Below are 22589 nucleotides of genomic sequence, written 5' to 3' on the forward strand. Positions count from 1 at the left end.
CGTTGAAATTTTGTCGCTGTCAATTTAGGCCCTGGGAGCAGCTAAGTGACTAAGTAGATAGAGTGATGGGCCTGGAGTCCGGAAGACTTGAATTCAAATCTAGCCTCAGATACTTTCTAACCGTATGACCCTGGGCAAGTCATTTCACCCCATTTGCCTCAGTTTCCTCATCTGTAAAATGGCCTGGAGAAGGTAACTGCAAACCACTCTGGTATCTTTGCCAAGAAATTCCCAAATGGGGTCACAAAGAGTTAGACATGGACAACTGAACAATAACAATCCAGATCTGGGAAGGGATGGCCCTTCCTTCCCCACCCCACCCCCTAAATAATTTCTTAAACAGAGGTGTCAGAAGGGCACCCCCCCCCAGCTATTTGATACCTGGAAATGAATTATTTTACACTTGCCAACATAACCAGTCTCAGAGTGAAAAAAGCAGTCTGCTTACTGGGTGTTTCATCTGTCCGTGGAAAGTAAATCGGTTCAATTGTTCATCCTTGTGGTCATTGGTTTTCTTTTCACCAATTTCTTTGTAATTGTAGGATTTTGAGCTGGAAGGTATCCCATGGGTCGTCTAGTCCAACCCCTTCATTTCACAAGAGGAAGGAAATTGAGGCACAGAGAGGGAAAGTAACTAACCCAGGGACCCAAAGGCAGTACCTGGATTGAGGGCAATTCTTCTGCACTGTCATCCAGCCTCAGTTTCTCTGCTACTAAATGTGTCCCTGTCTCCAGGTAGTGTTAATAACCTTCATTAAGACCTCTGAACCAAAGGCTGGATGAATACTAGATGCCATCACTATGTTTAGAAATCTAGCTGACTGGCCTCACCAGGGTGTGGTGGAAAGTAATTAGGGCTTGCACCAGCCTCTTAAAATAATTTGATGTAGGGAGAAAATAATTATTAGGGTTAGATCATGGAATCACAGAAAGTTAAGCTTGAGACAGAACCAGAAATGTGGGAGTTTGAAAGGGCCCTCACAGAGTTGGGTCATCTGAAGCCACCCCACCAAACTGTAAGGATTGGGAAGAGGAGGATTCTGAGTTTCAGAGAAAGTGAGTGATTAGTTTAGGGCCATCCCTAATCTGTAGGCCTGAAATCAGGTTTGGGGCCCTTTGTAGCTGCAGTTCTGGTAGCAGATCTCCAGAAGCCCCTAGACTTTCAATCCTTCACAGAGCAGGGCTTACATTTTCCTATTCCTCAGGAGAGGAAGTCTCAGTCACAAGTGGACTCCATCTTAAACAGGCTGAAGCAAGCTATATTCTGGTAGCACTTGCCACAATTTACAAGGAAGGGGGGGAGGGGAAACCCCAACAGATTGGCAAAGAACCCCTCCCTCTGTACCCTATCTATGATTGGCCTATAATTACAGGTTTATTGCCTGTACAGCTATTGTGTAATGACATGTTTGCAAATTAATTTTTATGGCTCACGCCATTAGCATATACAGTAGAGGAAGGTTTACTATTAATTACCACTGTTGTTAGCGTAATCCCAGCGAATTAAAAGCCGATAAAAGACTGACAACAGAAGCGGACGGTTTGGGCTCTCTTTTGAAAAAAAAACAAAACAAAACCCATATATATTTTCTGGAAAGCAAGAATTACCAGGTGGTTGTGAAGCTTCCCAGCCTCAGAGCAGGAGGGGTGACCCCACACTGTGAAAGGGTTGGCACTTCCTGGAGATGTGAAGCAAGAGAGATCTATATGCCAGGAGGGGAGAGAAGAGCAAAGAACTAGGATGGGTTCAGTGTTTCTAGTGGAGGGTGGGGGTGGGGGTTGAGGGGGGAAGTGAATGGAAACCCGGAAAGTCAAAGGAAAGGGGTGCTAGTACCCATTCTTTGGGTACTAGCTCTTCACAGCAGTTCCCACAGCTGGGGAAAACGGGACGGGGGGAGTGGATCCGAACCCTGGAGACAAAGAACCAGCGCCGCTGTGAGTGCCCAACGCGACCTCCGGGGTCACCAGAGAAAAGGAGAGGGCCGCAGGCTTCGGACCTGGCCTGAACGGAGGCAGCCTCCGGCTTAGACGGGACTCGTTGGCTTTGCTGCCCAGGAGCCCTCCCGGGGAGGCGCACGGCGGGAGGAGGGGGGGGAGGCGGGGGCGCCCGGCTGAGCGCTGCTAGGGGAAGATTAAACGATGCTTATCGCTCTCCCGCGGCTGCAGGGGGAGATAGGAGGCTTGTGTTGTTCATCCAGAGAACAGTTTGGGATCCAGCCTGCGTTCTGGGGGGGTGGGAATAAGTGTGTGTGTGTGTGTATGTGTGTAGGGGGTGGCTTCTCCGAGGACCCCTCCATATATGAGGATGTCGTGGAAGCCGGGATTTCCAGGACACCTGCGTAACCGATACCTCCTAGTGCAATTTATTGTTAAACACACACCCTTACTCATGCACATCTCCAACCCAAACACCCCCTTCCTAGGGCGGGAAGAACCTACGTGCCGGTTACTTGACTCAATGCCCCCGCAGGGCCTGTCATTCATCCGTCGACTTTCAGGAAGTCCTGGTTGAGGCGTGAGACTAGTGTTGGCTCATTATACATTCATAAGATCTTTGGATTTTTCAGCTCATTTTACAGAAGAGATTAAGCAAAGGCATGTTAGGTGTGTATACAGGTCTTTCCTTAAAGTGAGGTGATTGTATCTTGGGGTCAGTAGGTGACTTGGTTGTCACCGAATGGTAGCTATGGTTTTCAAAGGATGAAATTGTCATTTGAAGAAAAGACAAGCCATTTAGCAGCCTATGCAGCGTCTAGCAGCGTGTGCACAGGTCTGGTGCCCTGGTCCTCTCATTTAGGCAGCCTTGTAGAAAGCTGCAAAAAATCACATCATAGAAGGTCAGAGATCTTCCAGGCCACCCCCCCCCCCTTCCCTCCCCATTTTACAGATGGGATTGGAGAGAGGATTTTTGTCTAAGTGTCTTCCTTGTGCCTTTTCTTAAATTAAGGCGATTTTTATCTTGGACCAAACGGTAACTTCTTGAATATCATGTTGACTATGGTTTCATTTTGTGGGGAGAGCAGTTAAAAAAAAAACACCCAACACAAACCCTTTTAAAAGATTGGTGGGGTGGGGGAAGAGAATGGACTATGTCTCTTTAAAACTGTTTGGGCTGGACAATTAACACACAGGATGTGGTTTGCTGGTAGGCTTTTCCCCCCTCGGTGCGGGGGAATTATCACATGGTGGCTTCTTGAACTGCTGTGAAGAGCCGAAACAGGAGCTCAGGGAGGAGGGATTGCCAGCTTGTACCCAGACACACATAGACTGTGCAGTTGATCGTTTACTTAAACCAAATTAGCTGGGGCCCTTGTTACTATGGTACAGTCTGAGCCTGCAATATCTCAGTAATAGCATTTATTAGGTCTATTTGCCTGGAAGCATGTCTTCCCGGATCTGATAATGCATCGGTGGAGAGAGAATGTGTGAGATTGTATCAGGCACTTGATTACTGTTGCAACAGGGATATTTAAGAAAAAAAAAGGAAAGAAAGAAACGGCTTGCATTTGTAGCTGATTGAGGCTTCAGATTTGTGTGTGTGTGTGTGTGTGTGTGTGTGAGAGAGAGAGAGAGAGAGAGAGAGAGAGAGAGAGAGAGAAGAGAGAAGAGAGAGAAGAGAGAGAGAGAGAGAGAGAGAGAGAGAGAGAGAGAGAGAGAGAGAGAGAGAGAGAGAGAGAGAGAGAGAGAGAGAGAGAGAAGAGAGTCAGTCTGTTGCAACCAGTGTCAGTTTGACAAAGGACTTGCTGGAGCCTCTGGGGCAGGTAGTATTTTGGGCTCTTCAGTCTAGAGAGTTAACTCCCAGAATCGGCAGCTCCTATCTCTCTCTTGTGTCCTAAGGCACCCAGATTGGAGAGGAGCCGAAGGCTAGGGCCAGCGGGCAGTTAGTTCTCTGTCTGGCGGACTGGGAAGGGGGTGGGGAGAGTTGTGGATTTGTGTGTATGTGTGTGTGTGTGTGTGTGTGAGAGAGAGAGAGAGAGAGAGAGAGAGAGAGAGAGAGAGAGAGAGAACCGAGATAGCGTCTGAAGCTTGCAACTATCGCCAAACAAACCTCAGCCTGCAAACAAGAAAAAGAGGACCCTCACCCGGATCGACAAGGGAGCCCGAGATTCTCCCTCCCCAGGCTCCGGCACTGGGAGAGGGAAGCCATTGGGCTTTTTTTTTTTTTTTTGGAGGAGGGGGAGCTTCCTAGCAGTTCGTTTCCCCATGGATTTGATGATTGGGTTCGCTGTCTCTCTGCTCCTGTTCAAAAAGATCGCAGGTGAAACTATTATCGTCTTGCAAAGCATGGGGAATTCAGAAGATGCAGTTTAAAGACGGAAGAAGCAACAACAGATTAAGCACAGGAGACTCTGCTTTCACGAACAGATGCCTGATGGTTGCCTACCCTTTCTCTTTCATTAGGGGAGACAAATTTGCTGTCAGCCAGCCAGATTTCCAATTTACCGATAATGATTCTTGCATGAAAATTGATCGAGGGGGCTTTCTAAAGCTGGGCGCTCTCTCTCCTTCCCTCCTCTCCTTGCTCTGCTCCTTCTGGCTGGGTTATTGTAGCCTGCGGGAGTTTCTCCCTCCTTCCCACCATCTCCCTCCTTCCTGAGTCAGTGGTGGGACGCCGAGGAAAAGAGATAAGAAGCAGGGGGGAGAAAAGGGGAAGAGGGGAGAAAGACCGGGGGAGCCGTGGAGAAAGGGAACCAGTTTTTTAGTCTTCTCCTTACCCAGACTTGTGTTTGCAATATCGGTTCCTTTATTTCCGAGAAGAAATATCCCCACTGTACTTCTTGGCTGTTTGAGTATTAATTTTCTTCTCTTCTCTCCTCTCCCCCCCCTCCTTTCCCCCCTCCTCCCCACTCCCCCCCCCCGCCCCTCCTCAACCAGTAGCTAAGGGGAAGCGAAAACAAAGCCGATTTCTCCTTGGCAACAAGAGATACCCCCCCTGCCGCCCCCCCCTTCCTTTTTCCTTCTGATTCTGAACATGAAGCCCTGTTGGAAACAAATCCATTGACCCTCGCCCTTGACATTCAAATGACTGAATGGAGAAAAGATTGCTACTCGCACGTCTTGGGGGCTGTTTTTCTCCCCTCTTTTTTTTCTTTTTCTCAAATGAGTAATCCCTAAAGCAGATCTCAGACCCCGGAATCCTCCTCCTCTCTCGTTTTCTCTCCCTCCCTCTCCCTTTCTTTCTCTCCACCATCACTCTCTCCCCACACTCCCCCCCCCTTTTATTTGCATCTCAAGTCCAAAAGGCAGAAAATACACACCCAGGGAAGACATCGAGGCATCTGTTTAAAGCCTCCAAGTGCTGTCGTTGTGGGTCAATTACCTCACTCGTGGATCTCCGAGCGCCAAGGCGGCCAAAATTGGCGAGACATTTTTTTTAAACAAACTTAAAAATTTCTTGGACTGCGATTCGGACCGTCTTCCTGTCCGTTTTATTATTATTATTATTATTACAGAGGATTATTCTGTGGGTTTTTTTTTTCTTGTTCGTCACCCCGTTTTCTGATCACTATGGAACTCTAATTTAAACCATGTTTGGATTGAAGCCACCTCTCTATTACTTACCAGGTAAGGAAGCGCTCTGCTGTTGCCGCTCGGTCGGCGTGGCGCGGTGGTTGGTGGGGGACCCTTCCCTCGTGTGTGTGTGTGTGTGTGTGTGTGTGTGTGTGTGTGTGTGACGGTATCTTCGGCTTAATTCTCACCTCCTCCCTCCACCCCTGGGCCTCTGAAAAGAACAGATCCGCGTCTTCTCGGCTTCCCTGCTTGCCTTCCCCTTCTGCAGGCTCTCCGTGTGCAACGTGAGCCCCGGAGCTCTCCCCGCCCCCCCACCCCCACCCCAAGCTGGCCGCCTTCGGGTGTAACACGCAGCTTTCTCCTTTTGTCTGCCTGGAGCCGGAGCCGGCTCCTGGGTGGCTGGCGGGGCTGTGTTTAGTTGTGCGGCGGCAAGCATTTATGTAACCCAGGGTGCATTAAGGAGCCGGGTGTGAAGTTACTTTCTACTGGCTATGCCCAGTTCTTTCATGGCTGAGCGAGCTCCCATCGCGTGGCGCATGGCCCCAAAGTGGAAGGGGCTTTCTGGGGGGGGTGGGGGGGTCACCATTTACCCCCTCCATTCAGCGCCTCCATCCCCTTGGCCCTTTGCTAAACCCCTACCCTTACCCCCACCCCCATCCTCTGGAGCCTCCTGCGGCTGCTGAAGTGTATGCGCAACGACCGTGACATGTATGTGCACCCCCGGCCAGGGGCTGCCTTCTTTTTTGGCCCGGCGGAGGAATTGACCTGGAGGAGGAGGAAGAGGAGGAGGAGGAGGGAAGAAGACCGAGGAAGAGGGCGGGGGAAGCTTGCTAGCTCGGGATGTTTGGCGTGATTTCCTGTTTCCTTAACCCTCCTCGGCGGAGCTGACAGCCGGGGCCACAACTTTCTGTTTCTGGGCAGCTCTTGCTTAGCCAAAGGGGAAGAGGTGACAGCGGAGGGACTCTGGCGGGGATTAAGAGGACAAGTGGCCCAAAGAGATCTTTGTTCAGAGAGTAAAACAGTTTCCCCCTTCGGGGTTAATTCTCTAACCTCCCCCCCCCTCCCATTCCACCTAATTGGTACTCTCTCCACCCCTTCCCCCTTCCACAACTGTAGGATAAGTGATCCTGCTCACATTATATAGCGCTTTACAGTTTATAAAGTGAGCTCTAAGTTTGTGATGATGCCCGGTCGTCTCCCCTTTTCCACAGCCACAGAAGCTTCCGGGTCTGGGGCCTGTTGTTAGGGTGACTTCTAATAGGTGAGGCCCTGGGGGTCAGGAAGCTGGTTTTGCATGTGGCTTCTAGTGCGAGCAATAGACTGTAGTTTCTGTCCCCATCCCCCACCACTGATCCCTTCAAAAGTTCAAGTTTCCTGTGCTTTGTGTAAGAATCCACTGAGGACTTGGGCTTGTGTCGCTCCTAGGTTTTGTTTAGAATGAGGTCCTGCCCTAAGAGAGAATGGTTAATCCCCGGGGAGCCCCACAGTGAGGCTGTGTAGATGTGCTCGCGCTTGCAGCCATCAGTTGTTATTCTCCGTGGGAAGGATTTATTCAGGGTTTTATTGGTGAACTTGTCAGTACTGGGCTCTGGGAGAGAGGGGCGCACTTTTCACGACTCCGAATGCCTTTTGGCCTTCCATTCACTGATCTATTAACAGGGAAAGAAAGTCTAGACCTTCAGATCACTGGAGGATCCTCGAAAATTTAGGGAACCCCTTCTCCCCGCCCTCCCCCAGGCTGGGTGGCATTGACCTCATCCAGCAGAGTTGGTTTTAAATGAATGTGTTTGGAGTATGTCCTGGGAAGCTGGAGAGAGGATCAGCCTTGTGTGTTTGGGTCTACACAGTTTGGGGGAATCCGTTTTGTGCTCTGACTCCCAGACTGCTTTAAGCCTCTACTTACCAAAAATAAATTTCAGACTTTTATGAGAAACCCCTTTGTTTGGGGACTATATACCCCATCTCCATACACACATCTATGGCTATTCCTTGCTAGATTGAATTTTTCGGCTCCCAGAAATGCAAATCAAAAGAATTCTAGCTTTTCCAGTTGTTTTTGTTTATTGGGGGATTAGGGTTGGAGGTGGTGGAGTCTTCCATAATCCCTTTACCTGGCTCTAGCAGTTGTCTAGCTCTCAATCAAGAAATGGGAGTTCCCAGTTTAAAATAAACTGGTGTTGTGTTCTACCAGTGGCTGTAAAATGGTTTATTCAGAACTCAGAATAGGCTTTTTCCACAGAGGGAAGCCTGGCTCACAGTGGGTCGAACACTGGATTTGGAGTCAGAAGACTTTGGCCAAGTCATTTGTCTGGCCCTCTGTTTCTTCATCTATAAAACGAGAGGGGTAGATTAGATGATTCCTAAACCCCCTCCCAGCCCTAAACCCCCCAATCTAGTGTCATAAATGGCGGTTAAGTTCCCAGTCTGGCTTTAGAAATATAGATCATAGGGCCCTGGGCCTTAGGAGATGGACATCAAGAGTTGCTGTGGCAGGAAAAAAAGATCATCACCTCATGGCTGTCCTTCTGTTGATGAGCCTCTCAGAACTTAGCTGGGCCCAACTCCAGAAGTGACATCTCTGAAATAGTGCTGGTGCTACCTGTTGGTAGGCATGTTGGCAAATCAGATTATTGTAAATCAGGCCTTTGCTTACTTATAGAAACTTCCCTTCCAAGCCTGCCTGCCATCCATTCTTTCTACATGCATTTAGGCAACCAATAGTTGACATTTATCAGCAATCTGTTAAATGCCTACCATTTGCAGAACACTGTACTAAGTCCCGGGGCAGCTGGGTGGGGCAGCAGTGAATAGAGTCTGGCTCAAGTAAATTCAAATTCAGCCTGTGATACTTGCTGTGTGTGACCCTGGGCAAGTCACTTAACACCTTCTGCCTCAGTTTCCTAATCTGTCAAATGAGCTGGAGAAGTAAATGGGCAAACCCCTTCAGTATTTCTGCCCCCAAAACCCCAAATGGGCTCATAAAGAGTCAGGCATGACTGAAAGAACTCAACAATTACTACCAAAAAAAATCAACAATGCACTAATGACACAGGGCTTAGGGTAAATCAGAAGTTTCTTCTGTGAGAAGCAAAACCAAAGGTGACCAGATAACACAACTGACGTATGGAGAAATCAAAGGACTATTAAAATTTAGATTGACCAACTAGATATCGGGAGGGACATACCTGAGAAGTAAGGGGAGATAAAATTCTATTGCAGGAAAGTCAATTAGGTGTGGCTACTACCTGACCTGAGCTAGGAGACCGAGATAACCCCAAAGGTCAGGCTCATCATTTAAAATAAAATCCCTCGAAGGAATTTGACAAGCATCCAGGATTTCCCCACCCCATTCCCAAAAGCACCTTCCCACTTGCAGGTGGACACCCCATCTCTCCTTATGTTCTGGAAGGAGAATATTTCTAAACTCTCCACACCTTGAGGCACTCTTCAACTTCCCTCCCCATTACCTACTCTAGTGCCAAAGAAAAAAACATTTTAATTCTAACTGGACTGTGTGTGAGTGTAATTCTTTTTTTTTTTTTTTTTTTTTAGCGAGGCAATTGGGGTTAAGTGACTTGCCCAGGGTCACACAGCTAGTAAGTGTTAAGTGTCTGAGGCCGGATTTGAACTCAGGTATTCCTGACTCCAGGGCCGGTGCTTTATCCACTGTGACACCTAGCCGCCCCTCGTGAGTGTAATTCTTTATTGAGGAATACCTAAAGACTCCCACCTTTTCCCCTGTGACACTAAGCCTGTGAGAGACATAAAAGATCATAAACAAAAGATGGGACCTACCATCAATGAAACTTGCAATCTAGTCAGAAAGGTTGTTTGTTTTTTTTAAGGGGTGTGAGGCAGGAAATAGAAACTATCAGAAATAGGATTTGAACCCACAGCCTCTTACACCAGAGCACCCGATGTAGTTGCCTCTGTATGATACAAAATAGAATATGATAAAAAGTATTTAAGTGAGGTGTGAATAAAAGGGCTGAATGTAGTTCAAGGAAGGTAAGATTTCTGCTTAGGGATTAAGGGAAATCTTCATAAAAGAAGAGGCATTCCAGTCTGGGTATTGTGGGACAAACGCTGAGTAAGGGTTTTCCTCCTAAAGACCTGGGTATTAGGATATTCTAATTATCATAATTATTTTAGGATTTAGAACTGCAGGGCATTTTAGGGATAGATAGCCCAGGCCAAGAGTTGTTTTTTGTTTGTTTGTTTTTTGATGAGGCAATTGGGGTTAACTGACTTGCCCAGGGTCACACAGCTAGTAAGTGTCAGGGGTCTGAGGTCAAATTTGAACTCAGGTCCTCCTGAATCCAGGGCCAGTGCTCTATCCACTGCGCCACCTAGCTGCCCCAGACCAAGAATTTTTTAACCTTTTTTTGTGTGCCCTAGACCCCTCTGGCAGATGTGTGAAGTCTAGGGACCCCTTCTCAGAATTAATGGTTTTTACCTACACGTAATTAAAAGAAATGCTAAATTTCAGTTCTAGATTGGAAGGAGGAGGAAGAGTGTAATTTTCCCACTCATTCACAGACACCTGAAATCTATATCCATAGATCCTTTGAGATCTATTGACCTGTCATTCCCCGCCCCCCTCCCCCAACCAGGTTTGTTGTTGTTTAGTCAATTTTCAGTTGTGTTCCATTCCCCATGACACCTTTTGGGATTTTCTTGGCAAAGATACTGGGTGGGGTTTGCCATTTCCTTCTTTAGCTCATTTTACCGATGAGGAAACTGAGGCAAATAGGATGAAGTGGCTTGTTCAAGGTCACACAGTGTCTGAAGCCAGATTTGAACTCAGGAAGAAGGGTCTTCCTAGCCCTAGGCACTCTTTCCACTTAGCCATCCAGATGCTCTGATAGCTCCCAGGTTAAGAACCCCAGATCTAAAATAGCCTCATTTTACAGATAGGGAAACTGAGGCCCAGAGAGGAAGGTAGTAGTAAATTCTTTAAGGGTGGGGGAATTGTGTCTTTAGGACTAGAATGGTTATTTCATTGGTATAGGCCATCAGTTCTCAACTTTTTTTGGTCTCAAGATCCCTTTGCACTCTTAAAAATTATTGAGGGGGCAGCTAGGGGGCACAGTGGATAATGCAAGGGCCCTGGATTCAGGAGGACCTGAGTTCAAATCCGACCTCAGACACTTGACACTTACCAGCTGTGTGACCTTGGGCTAATCACTTAACCCTCATTGCCCCGACAATATATATGTATATCTGTCAGTCTGTCTGTCTGTCTATCTATCCATCCATCCATCCATCCATCCATCCATCCATCCATCCATCCATCCATCCATCCATCCATCCATCCATCTATCTATCGAAATTCAACCAGCATGTGTGAAAAGTTACACCTGAACCCAAGTCTTCTTGGTTCCGGAGCCGGTTTATCTATTCTCTAGCTGTTGTTACCTTTTTCTTCACTTGAATTGAATTGATTTACCCAAGGTCCCACCCTAGTAAACTGAAAGCTGAGATTTGACTCCCTGAGGGCAGGGATTGGTTTTGCTTTCTTTGTCCCCTCCGAGCTTTGCCCTGTTCTGCCCTTCCTAGATATATGCTTGTAGACTGCTGACTATTTCCACTTTGCTTAGCTTTCTAGAGATTCCCATTTAAATCTGTGCCTCTCCCCGCCCCCCCCCAGTCCTCAGGTAGTCTCTTTTTTTTTTTCTTCAGAAACAGCCCATTTAAGTGTCTGTGGGAGATAGGAAGCAATTAAGGACAATTATTTGTGGCCGTTGGTGGTGGTGCTGTCACACCGAGCATGTGGTCAGTTCTGGATCCCAAAGATATTCGGAACTTCTTTTAGCCCAGGTAGGTCAGTTCAGCTGCATAATTCCACCTTGTGAGTCTTCTACCCGTCTCACTCCCCCCCCAGCTCACCAGAGTTTCATGGAGCCATGATTTCGGTCCTCTTTTAGCATGGTTAAGTGTTTGGTTGTGATGCCCTCCCTGGGCGCATTGCTAACTGTGTAGGGAACCTTTGCCAAGTTCATTTCCTTGTCTATAAAATGCTGGAGTTAAATTAAACAGCCTCTAAAGTTCCTTCCAGCTCCCAGGAACTATATTAAATTAGGGGCAGTTGTCGTAACTGTTGAGGGACAGGCATCTGGTCTGTTTTCTTGGGAGTCTGTCCATGAAGTGGTATTTTTGAGGCCTATGGGAAAATAGCTTAATCTCTATAGACTGTTTTAGGCTTTGTCATTGGTACTTGAAAAGTTGTATGTATAATTGTCTCCCCAGTTGGACTGGCAGCAGAGGGCAGGGATATCACCTGTTACACAGAATGCAAAGAACTCTGGAAGTGGAGTCAGAAACAGCAGGGTTCAAATGCATGCTCCAGACACTGGCTGTGTTACCTTGGACCAGTCACTTAACCTTTGTCAGTTTCCTCATCTGTTAAATGAGGATAATAATGGACTTACCTCCCAGGTTGTTTTGAAGATAAAATGAGGCCTGCTACATGTTGTTCAGTCATTTCAGCTATATCTGACTCTTCCTGACCCCATTTTGGGGTTTTCTTGGCAAAGATACTGGAGCTGTTTGCCATTTCCTTCTCCAGCTCATTTAACAGATGAGAAAACTGAGGCAGAGTGAAGTGACTTGTACAGAATCACACAGCTAGCAAGTGTCTGCTACCAGATTTAAACTCAGATCTTCCTGACTACAGGCCTGCTTCTCTTGAAGGGGGGAAGTCTAAGACCAAGGGAGGTGTCAAGGTACTTGGCCAAGGTCACACAGCTGGAGTTAAGTGGCAGAACCAATTCTAGAAGCCAGGTCTTCTGAATCATCCCAGTATGCAGAAGAACTGGCCACCTCTGGAGCTGCCTAGTTAGTCATTAGTGGAACAGTAATTTCATCTACTGGCTAGTTCTTTTGGTCTGGGCAACTTTTTCACATAAGTTCCCTTTTGACAAGTTGAGGAGGTGCTAAAGTATCATGGAGCTAGAAACCTGTTTGAGTGTTCTGGGAATGTTCTGCACCCTGCAGATTCTTTTTTTTTTTTTTTTTGGTGGGGCAGTGAGGGTTAAGTGACTTGCCCAGGGTCTCACAGTGAGTAAGTATCAAGTGTTTGCGGGCAAATTTGACCTCAGGTCCTCCTGAATCCTGGGCCAGTGCTTTATCCACTTCGCCACCTAGCTGCCCCACCCTGCAGATTCTTAAGAAGTGTTGGCTGTATTTGTATTTTTATCTTTGTTAAATTCCCCCCTCCCCAACTGTGCCTTAAAGAGGCACTGGGCAAGAGCTTGCTGAACCAAAGTTAGCTGGATTTAGGGGGCTACGTAGAGGTTTTAGGGTCTCCAATCCACTCACACTCCTTCCAGATTCTACAGGGGTGGGTGGAAGGAATAGATAGATAGCTGGACTGGTAGGCAAGACTTGGGTTCAAATCCCACCTGAAACACTTCCTTAGTTTGGTGACGCCTGAGCAAGTTCATTTGATCTCAGCCTCTGTTTCTTTGTCTGTGAAATGGAAATAATAATTGCACTTTTCTTCCCCCAGTAGTTTAGGAACAAAAGATATATGTAGCTATATAACTGCTAGCTATTGCAGATAAGGAAACTGATAGTCATATGTTAATTCAGTCCCCCAGCAATTCTTAAGCTTGTTTTGTTTGCTTAACACTGGGGTTAAGGAGACAAAAGCCAGATAGTCTCTGCCCTCAAGGAATTTACATTTCAAGGGAAGGTTACTTTGTTGCATAATTAGGATTTGAATTTAAGTCTTCTGACTCCAAATCCTGTAGTCATTCCACTCTTCCGGCTTCCTGGGCTGTAAATAAATTTACAGCTTTGGAAAAGCCACCCCAGGTGCCTGGGATATTGTATCAAATACCCTAGAGGCGAGGACTAGAGGAAGAGCCAGGTGACTTTGGGTAAGTCATTTCTCCCTGGATCTCTATCTTTATATGTTCTAGGAAAGGCTTGGAGTAATCATCTCCCCCATCTAGATTGAAGAGTAGGTGATGTTATGAACCAAAACCTTGTGCTCTTTGGGGGCATATTAGGACTAAGAGCATCCAAGGGACATAAAAGGAAACCCTTCCTATTGGAGAAGCGATTGAGAGACTGCCTTATTTACAGCTCACAGACCCAGCATCCACAAGCCTACCAACTTTCTCTAGAGTACTTGTCAACCAGTCCCTAATTAATCTTCCTGATACCCCTGAGAAATGGGCAGATAGCAGCATATTCCCCTTAACCATCTGGGAAACACAGGGAACCCCTCCTTAAGACTCTGTCCCAGCTAGAAAATCAGGAAGGCTAGATCCCCTGGGCTCTCTGTCTGTCTGGTTTACTGCTCAATGCGAAAGGGTGGGGAAGGGAAGAGCATCCTTATTGTTGTCCTTTAGTCATTTTCAGTCCTGTCTGACTCTTGGTGACCCCTTTGGGGTTTTCTTGACAGAGAGAGTGTAGTGGTTTGCCATTTTCTTCTCCAACTCATTGGGCAGATGAGGAAACTGAGGCAAACAGGGTGAGTTGACTTGCCCAGGATCACATAGGTAAGGTAGTAAATTTCTGAGGCCAAAGTGGAACTCTGGTCTTCCTGACTCCAGGTCTGGCGCTCTATCTATCGACTGTGCTGCCTACCTTTATGAAAATGTGCTGGCCCACTTCGTAGAATAAGTCTTGAAAATCATAGTCAAAGCAAGTCCAAAAGGCAAATAGGATCCAGGAGACACCTTAGAGACAGACTCATCCAACCACTTTGTTTTTACAAAGGAGGAAACTGAGGCACAGAGAAGTGATTTGTCCAAGGTCACCTGGGTATTAAAGAGCAGAACTAGGCCTCTAGAGTCCAAGGCCTCTGCCTTCAAATCCTATGCTCTTTCTCCTATATCCATGCTGCAAACGAGAGAGGTTGTAGAATGGCCAGGATCTGGAGTCTCTGCCCCTATACAGTTCATTTCGAAGATGGGAAAACTGAGGTGTAGAGAAGGGAAACTTCTAATTCTGTGACTGCTTATCAGTAGAAATGGACATGCAAGCCTTCAGCCATACCGAGAGATAATGTCTGTGACAGTCAAATGATGGGGTGGAGAATGAGAATGGGGCCCTGGGGGGCAGCTAGGTGGCACAGTGGATAAAGCATCAGCCCTGGATTCAGAAGGACCTGAGTTCAAATCCGACCTCAGACACTTGACACTTACTAGCTGTGTGACCCTGGGCAAGTCACTTGACCCCCATTGCCCCGCCAAGAAAAAAAAAATAGAGAATGGGGCCCGTGATCCTGAGCATCAGTGGATAGGGCCTTTGAGATATGTACCGTCCCCCTCTTCTGGTCGGTTCTTTCTGATGGAAGCTGACTCGAGAGAAATGTGATTTCTAGTATGTGCTCAGGACAAATCCATCCATATGTCTATGTTTGTGAGCAGATTGTGGGATCCTTCTGACGGGGAATTCTAGAAACTCGGAGCTATGAGACACCTCAAAGATCTCCCGGTCCAATCCCCTCATTTTATAGAGAAGAGGAGGCAGAGGTAATTTGACTAAGGTCATACGGGTGCTCAGTGATGAGAGCATATGTCAGCCCCATTTTCCTGGCCACCCCTAGGTGGGGGAGGGGGGAATGAGGGGGGGATGCTTCTGCTCTACCAGGCCATCCTTGCCTATCTCTTCCCTTTCAGTAATTTTCCATGGGTTTTGCTGGTAGATGGAAAGCCACTTCAGACACACTCTGCTCAATGCAGAGTTGGTATTATTTTATATTTTTCTAAAGCCACTCAGGTTCCTTTTAACAATAAAGGACCCTCGTCCTTCTGTATGACAGTCCAAGTTCCAGTTAGAGGAAGTTTCTGGAAATTTTGAAGAGAGGAGAAGGTCTGGGGAATTGGGGTTTGCAGGTAGCGAAGCATTGGTGGGGAGAAGCAGGGAAAGGAAATGGAAATCGATTTCTTATTTTTTTGGTGACCTTTACAGGGCAAAAACCATTTGGTTTAGTTTGGGGTCTCAAAAAGATATTGTCTCTCACTTGGTTGGCTCATAAAATGATCGTGTTTGGTATATTTGACTACATGAAGAGGGGAAGGAGAATGGATGTCAAGAAAATAGTAAGGGTTTTTTTGGGGGGAAGTGCTATTATTATAATTTTTTTCTTGTGAGGCAATTGGGGTTAAGTGACTTGTCCAGGGTCACACAGCTAGTAAGTGTTAAGTGTCTGAGGCCAGATTTGAACTCAGGTCCTCCTGAATCCAGGGCTGGTGCTCTATCCATTGTGCTACCTAGCTGTCCCTATTATATTTTGTTTTGTTTTGTGGGGCAGTGAGGGTTAAGTGACTTGCCCAGGGTCACACAACTAGCAAGTGTCAAGTGTCTGAGGTCACATTTGAACTCAGGTCCTCCTGAATCCAGTGCTGGTGCTCTATCCACTGCGCCACCTAGCTGCCCCTATTATATATATTTTTAAATCCAAGAATGTTATAATTGCTCCTTGTTACATAGTATAGGTTTTCTTTACCACACTCCCTCACTTGTATAGTTGAAATGACCTGTTAAAGGTCACATGGACAAGCTAGGATTAAGAGGTCCTCTTAACTTCCAAGTTCAGTTCTCTATTTTAATGTGCTGAGTATTTTTCTTCCTAGAAAGTTTACAGATTTTTTTTTCAGTACCTTCATATCTCATTGGAGTTAAGCCTCTCAGACATTTCATCTACTTCTTGGAAAAAACCCCCCACTATCCTTGAACAACAGTAACCAGTGGATTAGGAGAGACTCAGGTACCCACTATCCAAAATGGGCATCCCCACTGGGCAGTAGCTGGCACATCATGAATAGCTGTGCCCAGAAATTTGAGGCCTTGACCTATAGAAGATTTTTCTCAGGTTCCCCAATACATAAAAGGCCCTTGACCTGGGGCTGGGCTGTCTACTCAAGGGAGTCTATGAAATTACAGAGCATCAGAGAATCTCAGTATGGAAAAAAGATCCCCTCCAGCCAATGCTTGGGGGGGAGAGGGTTAGCCTTCAGAAATGGGGGAGTCAGAGTCCTGAGATAGCCCTTTTCTTTGGCTGGACAGCTCTGTTGTCCTAAGCTGTGGGGATCACTTAACCAGTAGCTTCTGCCCCCAATTCAAAATCCTTGTTCCGTCCACTGGAGCAGCACAGAAAGATGAAGCCCACTTCCTCTTCTCCAGGAGACCTTTTTATGTATCTGAGGACACTTTCCTTTCTTCCTTTAGGATGTTTTGCATTTCTCCAGGCCAGAGAAAATGTGCATCATAGGGAAGGTCCTTAACCTCACTTTGCTAGGGGGGTTGGGGGATAGGACACAGAGCAGACCAATGATTTCATTAGTATAAGAAATTCCCAATGAGGAAACTCCTTCTATCAATGCAAACTGTCACCTGCTCTGTAATTTATGGGGTTGCCAGGTGGTGCATTGGATAGAGTGCCTGGGCTGGAGTCCAGAAGACCTGAGTTCAAATCTAGCATCAGACATTTAACTAGCTGGTTCACCTTGGGCAAGTCACTTCACTTTGTTCACTTCACTTTCCTCAACTGTCAAATGAGCTGGAGAAGGAAATGGCAAACCACTGCAGTGTCTTTGCCAAGAAAACCCCAAATGGGATCACAGAGAGTTGGACATGACAGAAAAAACGACTACACAACTGCTGCCATTTATAATATGAAAAAATTGCTTAGGTTGGTGATAGGGAGACTGAGAAGTTAAATGGGGGCAGCTAGGTGGCACAGTGGATAAAGCACCAGCCCTGGATTCAGGGGGACCTGAGTTCAAATCCTACCTCAGACACTTGACACTTACTAGCTGTGTGACTCTGGGTAAGTCACTTAACCCTCATTGCCCCACAAAACAAAAAAAAAGTTAAATGACTTGTCTAGGATCATATAAGTTAGTATGTGTCAGAGCGGGGACTTGAACTCAGGTCTTCTTCCCTACTACAGCCAACCTTCCTCTTACTTCCTCTATAGTAATAGCGAGCATTTATATAGAAATCTGAGGTTTGCAAAGTACTTTATACATGTCATTTTTTTTTCAGGTCAGTGAGAGTTAAGTGACTTGCCCAGGGTCAAGTGTCTGAGGCAGAATTTGAACTCAGGTCCTCCTGAATCCAGGGCAGGTGCTTTATGCACTGCGCCACTGAACTGCCCCCTTCTTGTTGTTTTGTGTTTTTTGTTTTTTTTGGTTTTTTTAGTGAGGCAATTGGGGTTAAATGACTTGCCCAGGGTCACACTGCTAGTAAGTGTTAAGTGTCTGAGGCCAGATTTGAACTCAGGTACTCCTGAATCCAGGGCCGGTGCTCTATTCACTGTGCCACCTAGCTGCCCCCTGCCCCCTTCTTTATACATGTTATCTTATTCAATCTTCATAGCAACCCTAGGAGGTAGGTGCTGTTTTTATCCCCATTTTACAGTTGAGGAAACAGAGGCAGAATGAAGTGAAGTGACTTGGCCAGAGTCACCTGGCTGGTAAGTGTTTTAAGGCAGGATTAACTCAGCTCTTCTTTACTCCAAATCCATCTCTCCCCCAACTATGCCACTTAGCTGCCTTTGTAATGTAATTAGCTGCAAAAATAATAATAGTTCATGGGTATATAGGCTTTTTTTTTTTTAGTGAGGCAATTGGGTTAAGTGACTTGCCCAGGGTCACACAGCTAGTAAGTGTCAAGTGTCTGAGGCCGGATTTGAACTCAGGTACTCCTGAATCCAGGGCCGGTGCTTTAACCACTGCACCATCTAGCTGCCCCTGTATATAGGCTTTAAAACACTCAAAGATCTTAATTTATATTATTTCATTTGATTCTGACAGTGACCAAGGAATTCCCTTGAGCAGGAACTTTTGCTTTCTCTTTTACACTTTTTTCTTATGGCTTAAGAAATGCTAGTCGATTGAGGAATGTGCTGTCCATTTAACAGGTGAGGTAACTGAGGCTTACAGTATATGTGTGAATGATTTGACTCTCTACTGGTGGGACAGAATGTCGTCAAACCAGCTGGACCAGTCGGAGCTTGGTGTCCTGACCTAGTTTGAAAGGGTTCTGTGAAGGGGTGTGCTAATTACCAGATCCTCTCAGGCTGGGGAAGGGAGATGGGGTGGGGAGGAGAATGACACCTTTAGTTTGGGAAGGTTCTGTCAGAGAAGCCCAGACTTGCGGCCATTTACGTCACACTGGACTCCGTGTCTGTCATCCAGGGACCATCTTTGAAGGGAGGCTCATGGGAGGGATGAAATTCCTTGACCACAGCAGTTCCAAAATCTGCAGGGTGCTGAATCAATGTTGCTGGACAGGAGCGACATTGATGAAATCACCAGGTCTTCTGAAATACTGATAGAGACCTACCCGAAAGATCTCATCTTATCATGGGACTATGTCTCATCATGACCATCCCAGGGAACATGAAGCCCAATGGAGAGTTCACACCTTTCAAACAGAGCAAAGGGAAACCTACCAGGAGACCCCTTTTATTAAGAAGGAGATCCTTGAGAAGAAAGGAGTGGAACATTTTTTAAATCTGCAGAAGAGAGTTGAGGGAAGTTCAGAAGGAGACAGTTGAGTGAGCAAATATTTATTCACCACCTGCTCAATGCTAGGCACAGTGCCCTGGGCATACAAAGAAAGGCAAAACATCTGTGCCTGCTCTCAAGGAGCTCATAGTCTAATGAGAGGGGGAGGGGGAGACACCATGTAACCATGTATGTGCAAACAAAATATCGACAAGGTAAATTGGAGGTGATCTCCAGGGGAGAAGGTGGGATTTTAGCTGGGACCTGGTGAAAGTCAGGAGGTGAAGATGAACAGGGAGAACATCCTAGGCATGGGGAATAACCAATGAAGAGAAATGCCCTGGGTCTCATGAGCAAGGAGGCTGGTGTCACTGGACCAGAGAGTTCTTTGGGAGAGGTGGGGAAAGGAGGAAGGACTATGAAAAGAAGTAAGTGCTTACCAGCAAGGTGCTAATGAGGGAAGGATGAAAGAACAGCACCTGGAGCAGCTGGGAATTATGGGGAAGGAGAGTTTGCCCTGCATAGAGCAATGTTCAGGAAATGGGGGTCGTTAGTGATGAATGGTATTGAGGGTGAGGTTTGATGGGGTTGGACAGTACTCCCCCCTAAGGGTTCTAGAATAACGCTGCCGGACTGTGTTCTCCCTTGAAGGTTCCGGAATCAGGTGGGGGGAGAAGGTTCTGTCGGAGTGGTTCTTTCAGAAGCAAAGTTTGTTGAGTGTGGTCTCTGAGGAACTGTTCTTCTGCCACCAAGGAGAGGTTGGTCCATTCCCCGTTAGGCTCTTAGAGGCACTTTGCAGAGCGTAGCTGTCACTGGGCCAAGTAGGAGAGGGCAGAAATGGGCACAGAACAGCATTTTCTGTGTCAATAAGAATGTAATTAAGCTTGGCCCAACATCTGAGCTTGGAGGACCATTCACTCTCTATCCTCTCCTTTCCTCCCACCCCACATGCTTCAGGAGTGGAACTGGGTAACCCCAGTGCTTGAGCCTGGTTCATGGGAAGCCGAAATGGACAAGATGCTTAGAGAGAAAATTGTTTTATTCCCCAGGGTCCACATCCCTAGACTCTTTATTTCAGTGCCAAGAAGGAATCAGACTTTCTTGCCATTGAAAACAGGCAAAGGAAGTTGATTGGACCGTGGTGAGGGGAAGCCTTAGCAGCCTGGGAAAGGCGGAGTCTGGCCTTACCTTGTCCCCAGGCCACCAGCCTGGGACCCTTTGAACTTGGCCCCTGGGGACACTTGGAGAATTTGTTCATTGTGAGCTCTCTTCACTTTTGTTTTCTCAATCACTTGGAATTAACTTTCAGACCTCCTCACCAGTCCTAAATTCTGTTGTCTTGGTAACTATGTCAACCATTTGCTAGTTTCCCTGTGATTATTTGAGGAAGGAGAAAAAAGAGAATGGGGAAGTCTGGGAATGAACATGAAAAGGGGAAGTGGCAGTGTGTAATACTAATGCCTTAGGCCTTAGGTGGACCGAGGAGGGGCTGAGGGAGGTGCCCTGAGGCTTTCTAAGGGAAGAGTTGGTGCTGAAGGGGCAGTTGTACTACCCAAAGTATCAGGGACTGGCGCATCCATCCCAGAGTAGGGAGCGACAGAGAGAAATGTCAGCCGATTCCAGGGAGTAGGAAATGGAGGTTGGTATAGTAGAAGCACTAAATTAGGAAGAAGAGCCCCTGGGTTCAGATTGCTCTTCTGCCTCTTATTAGCTGTTGGAACCTTGAGGTCACTTTCCCTTCTCTGGGCCTCATTTCTTTCATCTATCAAAACAGAGGGCTGCTCTGGAATCTATGATCTGGAGTTTTCTTGGGTTCTTTCTGGTGGGGGCCAGTCTGGAGCTGGGTTAAGACTGGATTTCATTAGTATGGGTCTCCGCCAGCTCTATGCACCTAAGGTACCAAGCTTATTAAGGGATTCATTAGCTCACTGCTTTGGAGCCCAGATGCTTCTGGGAGCTTCCATTGGGGGGGGAAAAAGACTTTGCCTCGGTTTACCAGGGGAAGTTCCTCTCCCTGGTTTGCAGTGGGGAAACGTGAAAGAGTTCTTTGGGGTTCAGTCGCCAACCATCCTATCGCCAACAAGGAGCTAATGTACAATGATGAGTATGACAGACAGGTTTTGAGGAACCAGACAGATATAAGGTATTTTTGTTATTATTGGTGGGAGGAGAGAAGGAAAGTCTATTGGGGGGATCCAAACTCCCAGAACAGATGGAGTGTGTGTGTGTGTGTGTGTGTGTGTGTGTGTGTGTGTGTGTGTGTGTGTGTGTGTGTTTATTTTATTCAATATTTAAGACAAATCTGTGATTTCATCAGTTTGGGTTCTTTCCCTAGATAGAAGCCAAGTCCCCTTCCTTTCCTCCTTCCCTCTGCCCCTCACCCCCAATTCTGTGTGTAGTTTGTTTCATGGGTCAGCGTGACCCAAAAATACATTACCTGGTGGCCAGTGTTCATTTGATCCTCCGATCGCAGATCCAAAGCTGCGGTCTTCTGGTCCAGTCCCCTCCATACTTTTACAGATAAGGAAGCAGAGAAGCCCACTATTTACCCAGGATCACACGGCTAGTGAGTTCCCGAGCCAAGATTTGAACCAGGTTCACTAAGATTCAATTGAGTGCTTTTTCCACCTTGCCTGGCTGTTCCCAAGCTAAGCTTCCTTCCCAGGACCCTTTGCAGTTTGCAGATTACTTCAGCAGGCACTGATGGAGTTAGCTGGGCAGGTTGGACTTATCCCTGCCTGGTTTGCAAGGCCATGGGCCTGCTGCTGAGGGCTAAACTAAATGGAGTTGGTTCTTCTAGGGGAAAGAGGAAAGCTTAGTGACTTGGGGAGGTGGGAGGTGTCATCCAGCCTGGTGGCCATTTAAAGGCTTGATCCCCAGAAAAGCCAGAAGTTTTTCTAACACAGCTATAGCCCATCTGATTTATGCATTCCCTTAACAAGCATTTAGTAAGTATCTACTATGTGCAGCTAGGTGACATAGTAGATAGAGTTTGGGACCTGGGGTTGGAAGGACTGACTCATCTTCCTGAGTTCAAATCTGGCCTCAGACACATAAGTTGTGTGACCATGGGCAAGTCACTTCACCTGGTTTGCCTCGGTTTCCTCGTCTGTAAAATGACATGAATTTGAACTCAAGCCTTCCAGCCTGGAAGCCCAGTAGCCTAGCTGTCCTGATAGCCAGATTGTGAAAGGAGTTTTTATTTTGCCCTAGGGGTAGTTGGGAGCAGCTGGTGCTCAGCTCTATACTTTAGGTATATATCGGTAACTAATAAATGAAACTAAAAAGATCCCTTTGGTTCTTTTTTAACCCCCAAAGGAGCAGATAGCAAGTTTATTTGGTGAAAGCAAAAACCAAATATTTGAAGTAGGACATATGTTGGCAGTTGGAAGTAAGGATGTTGGCAGGAGCCCTGAAAATGTGGTTAGTTATATCAGGGGCAAGAGGATGAGAAAGTGGGGGGGGCGGGAATCTAGTGGACAGGGTTGTTATTCTCAGTCTTCTGGCCTAGCTCTTCAGAGAGGATAGACCGCCATTGTCCTCATGGCCTGCCAACAATGCCTCCTTCCTGTCATCTTCTCATCCAAGGTGATGAGGACACGGCCT

At 46.8% G+C, this 22589-nt stretch overlaps 1 protein-coding gene and 1 long non-coding RNA gene across 6 annotated transcripts in view; one reads left to right on the forward strand and one right to left on the reverse strand.

Annotated features, from left to right (window-relative positions):
* The window catches only part of GSE1 (Gse1 coiled-coil protein), an 819103-nt gene that overhangs the window by 624774 nt on the left and 171740 nt on the right, over window positions 1-22589 (forward strand). The window lies entirely within an intron of this gene.
* On the reverse strand, window positions 2260-5765 carry LOC122738882. The gene is made up of 3 exons (XR_006354654.1): window positions 5563-5765; window positions 4083-4239; window positions 2260-2813 (listed from the first exon to the last, which is right to left on the reverse strand). It is a non-coding gene; the product is annotated as an uncharacterized LOC122738882 (long non-coding RNA).

The sequence above is a fragment of the Dromiciops gliroides genome, chromosome 2, assembly GCF_019393635.1.
Source record: "Dromiciops gliroides isolate mDroGli1 chromosome 2, mDroGli1.pri, whole genome shotgun sequence".
Classification (NCBI taxonomy): Eukaryota; Metazoa; Chordata; class Mammalia; order Microbiotheria; family Microbiotheriidae; genus Dromiciops; species Dromiciops gliroides.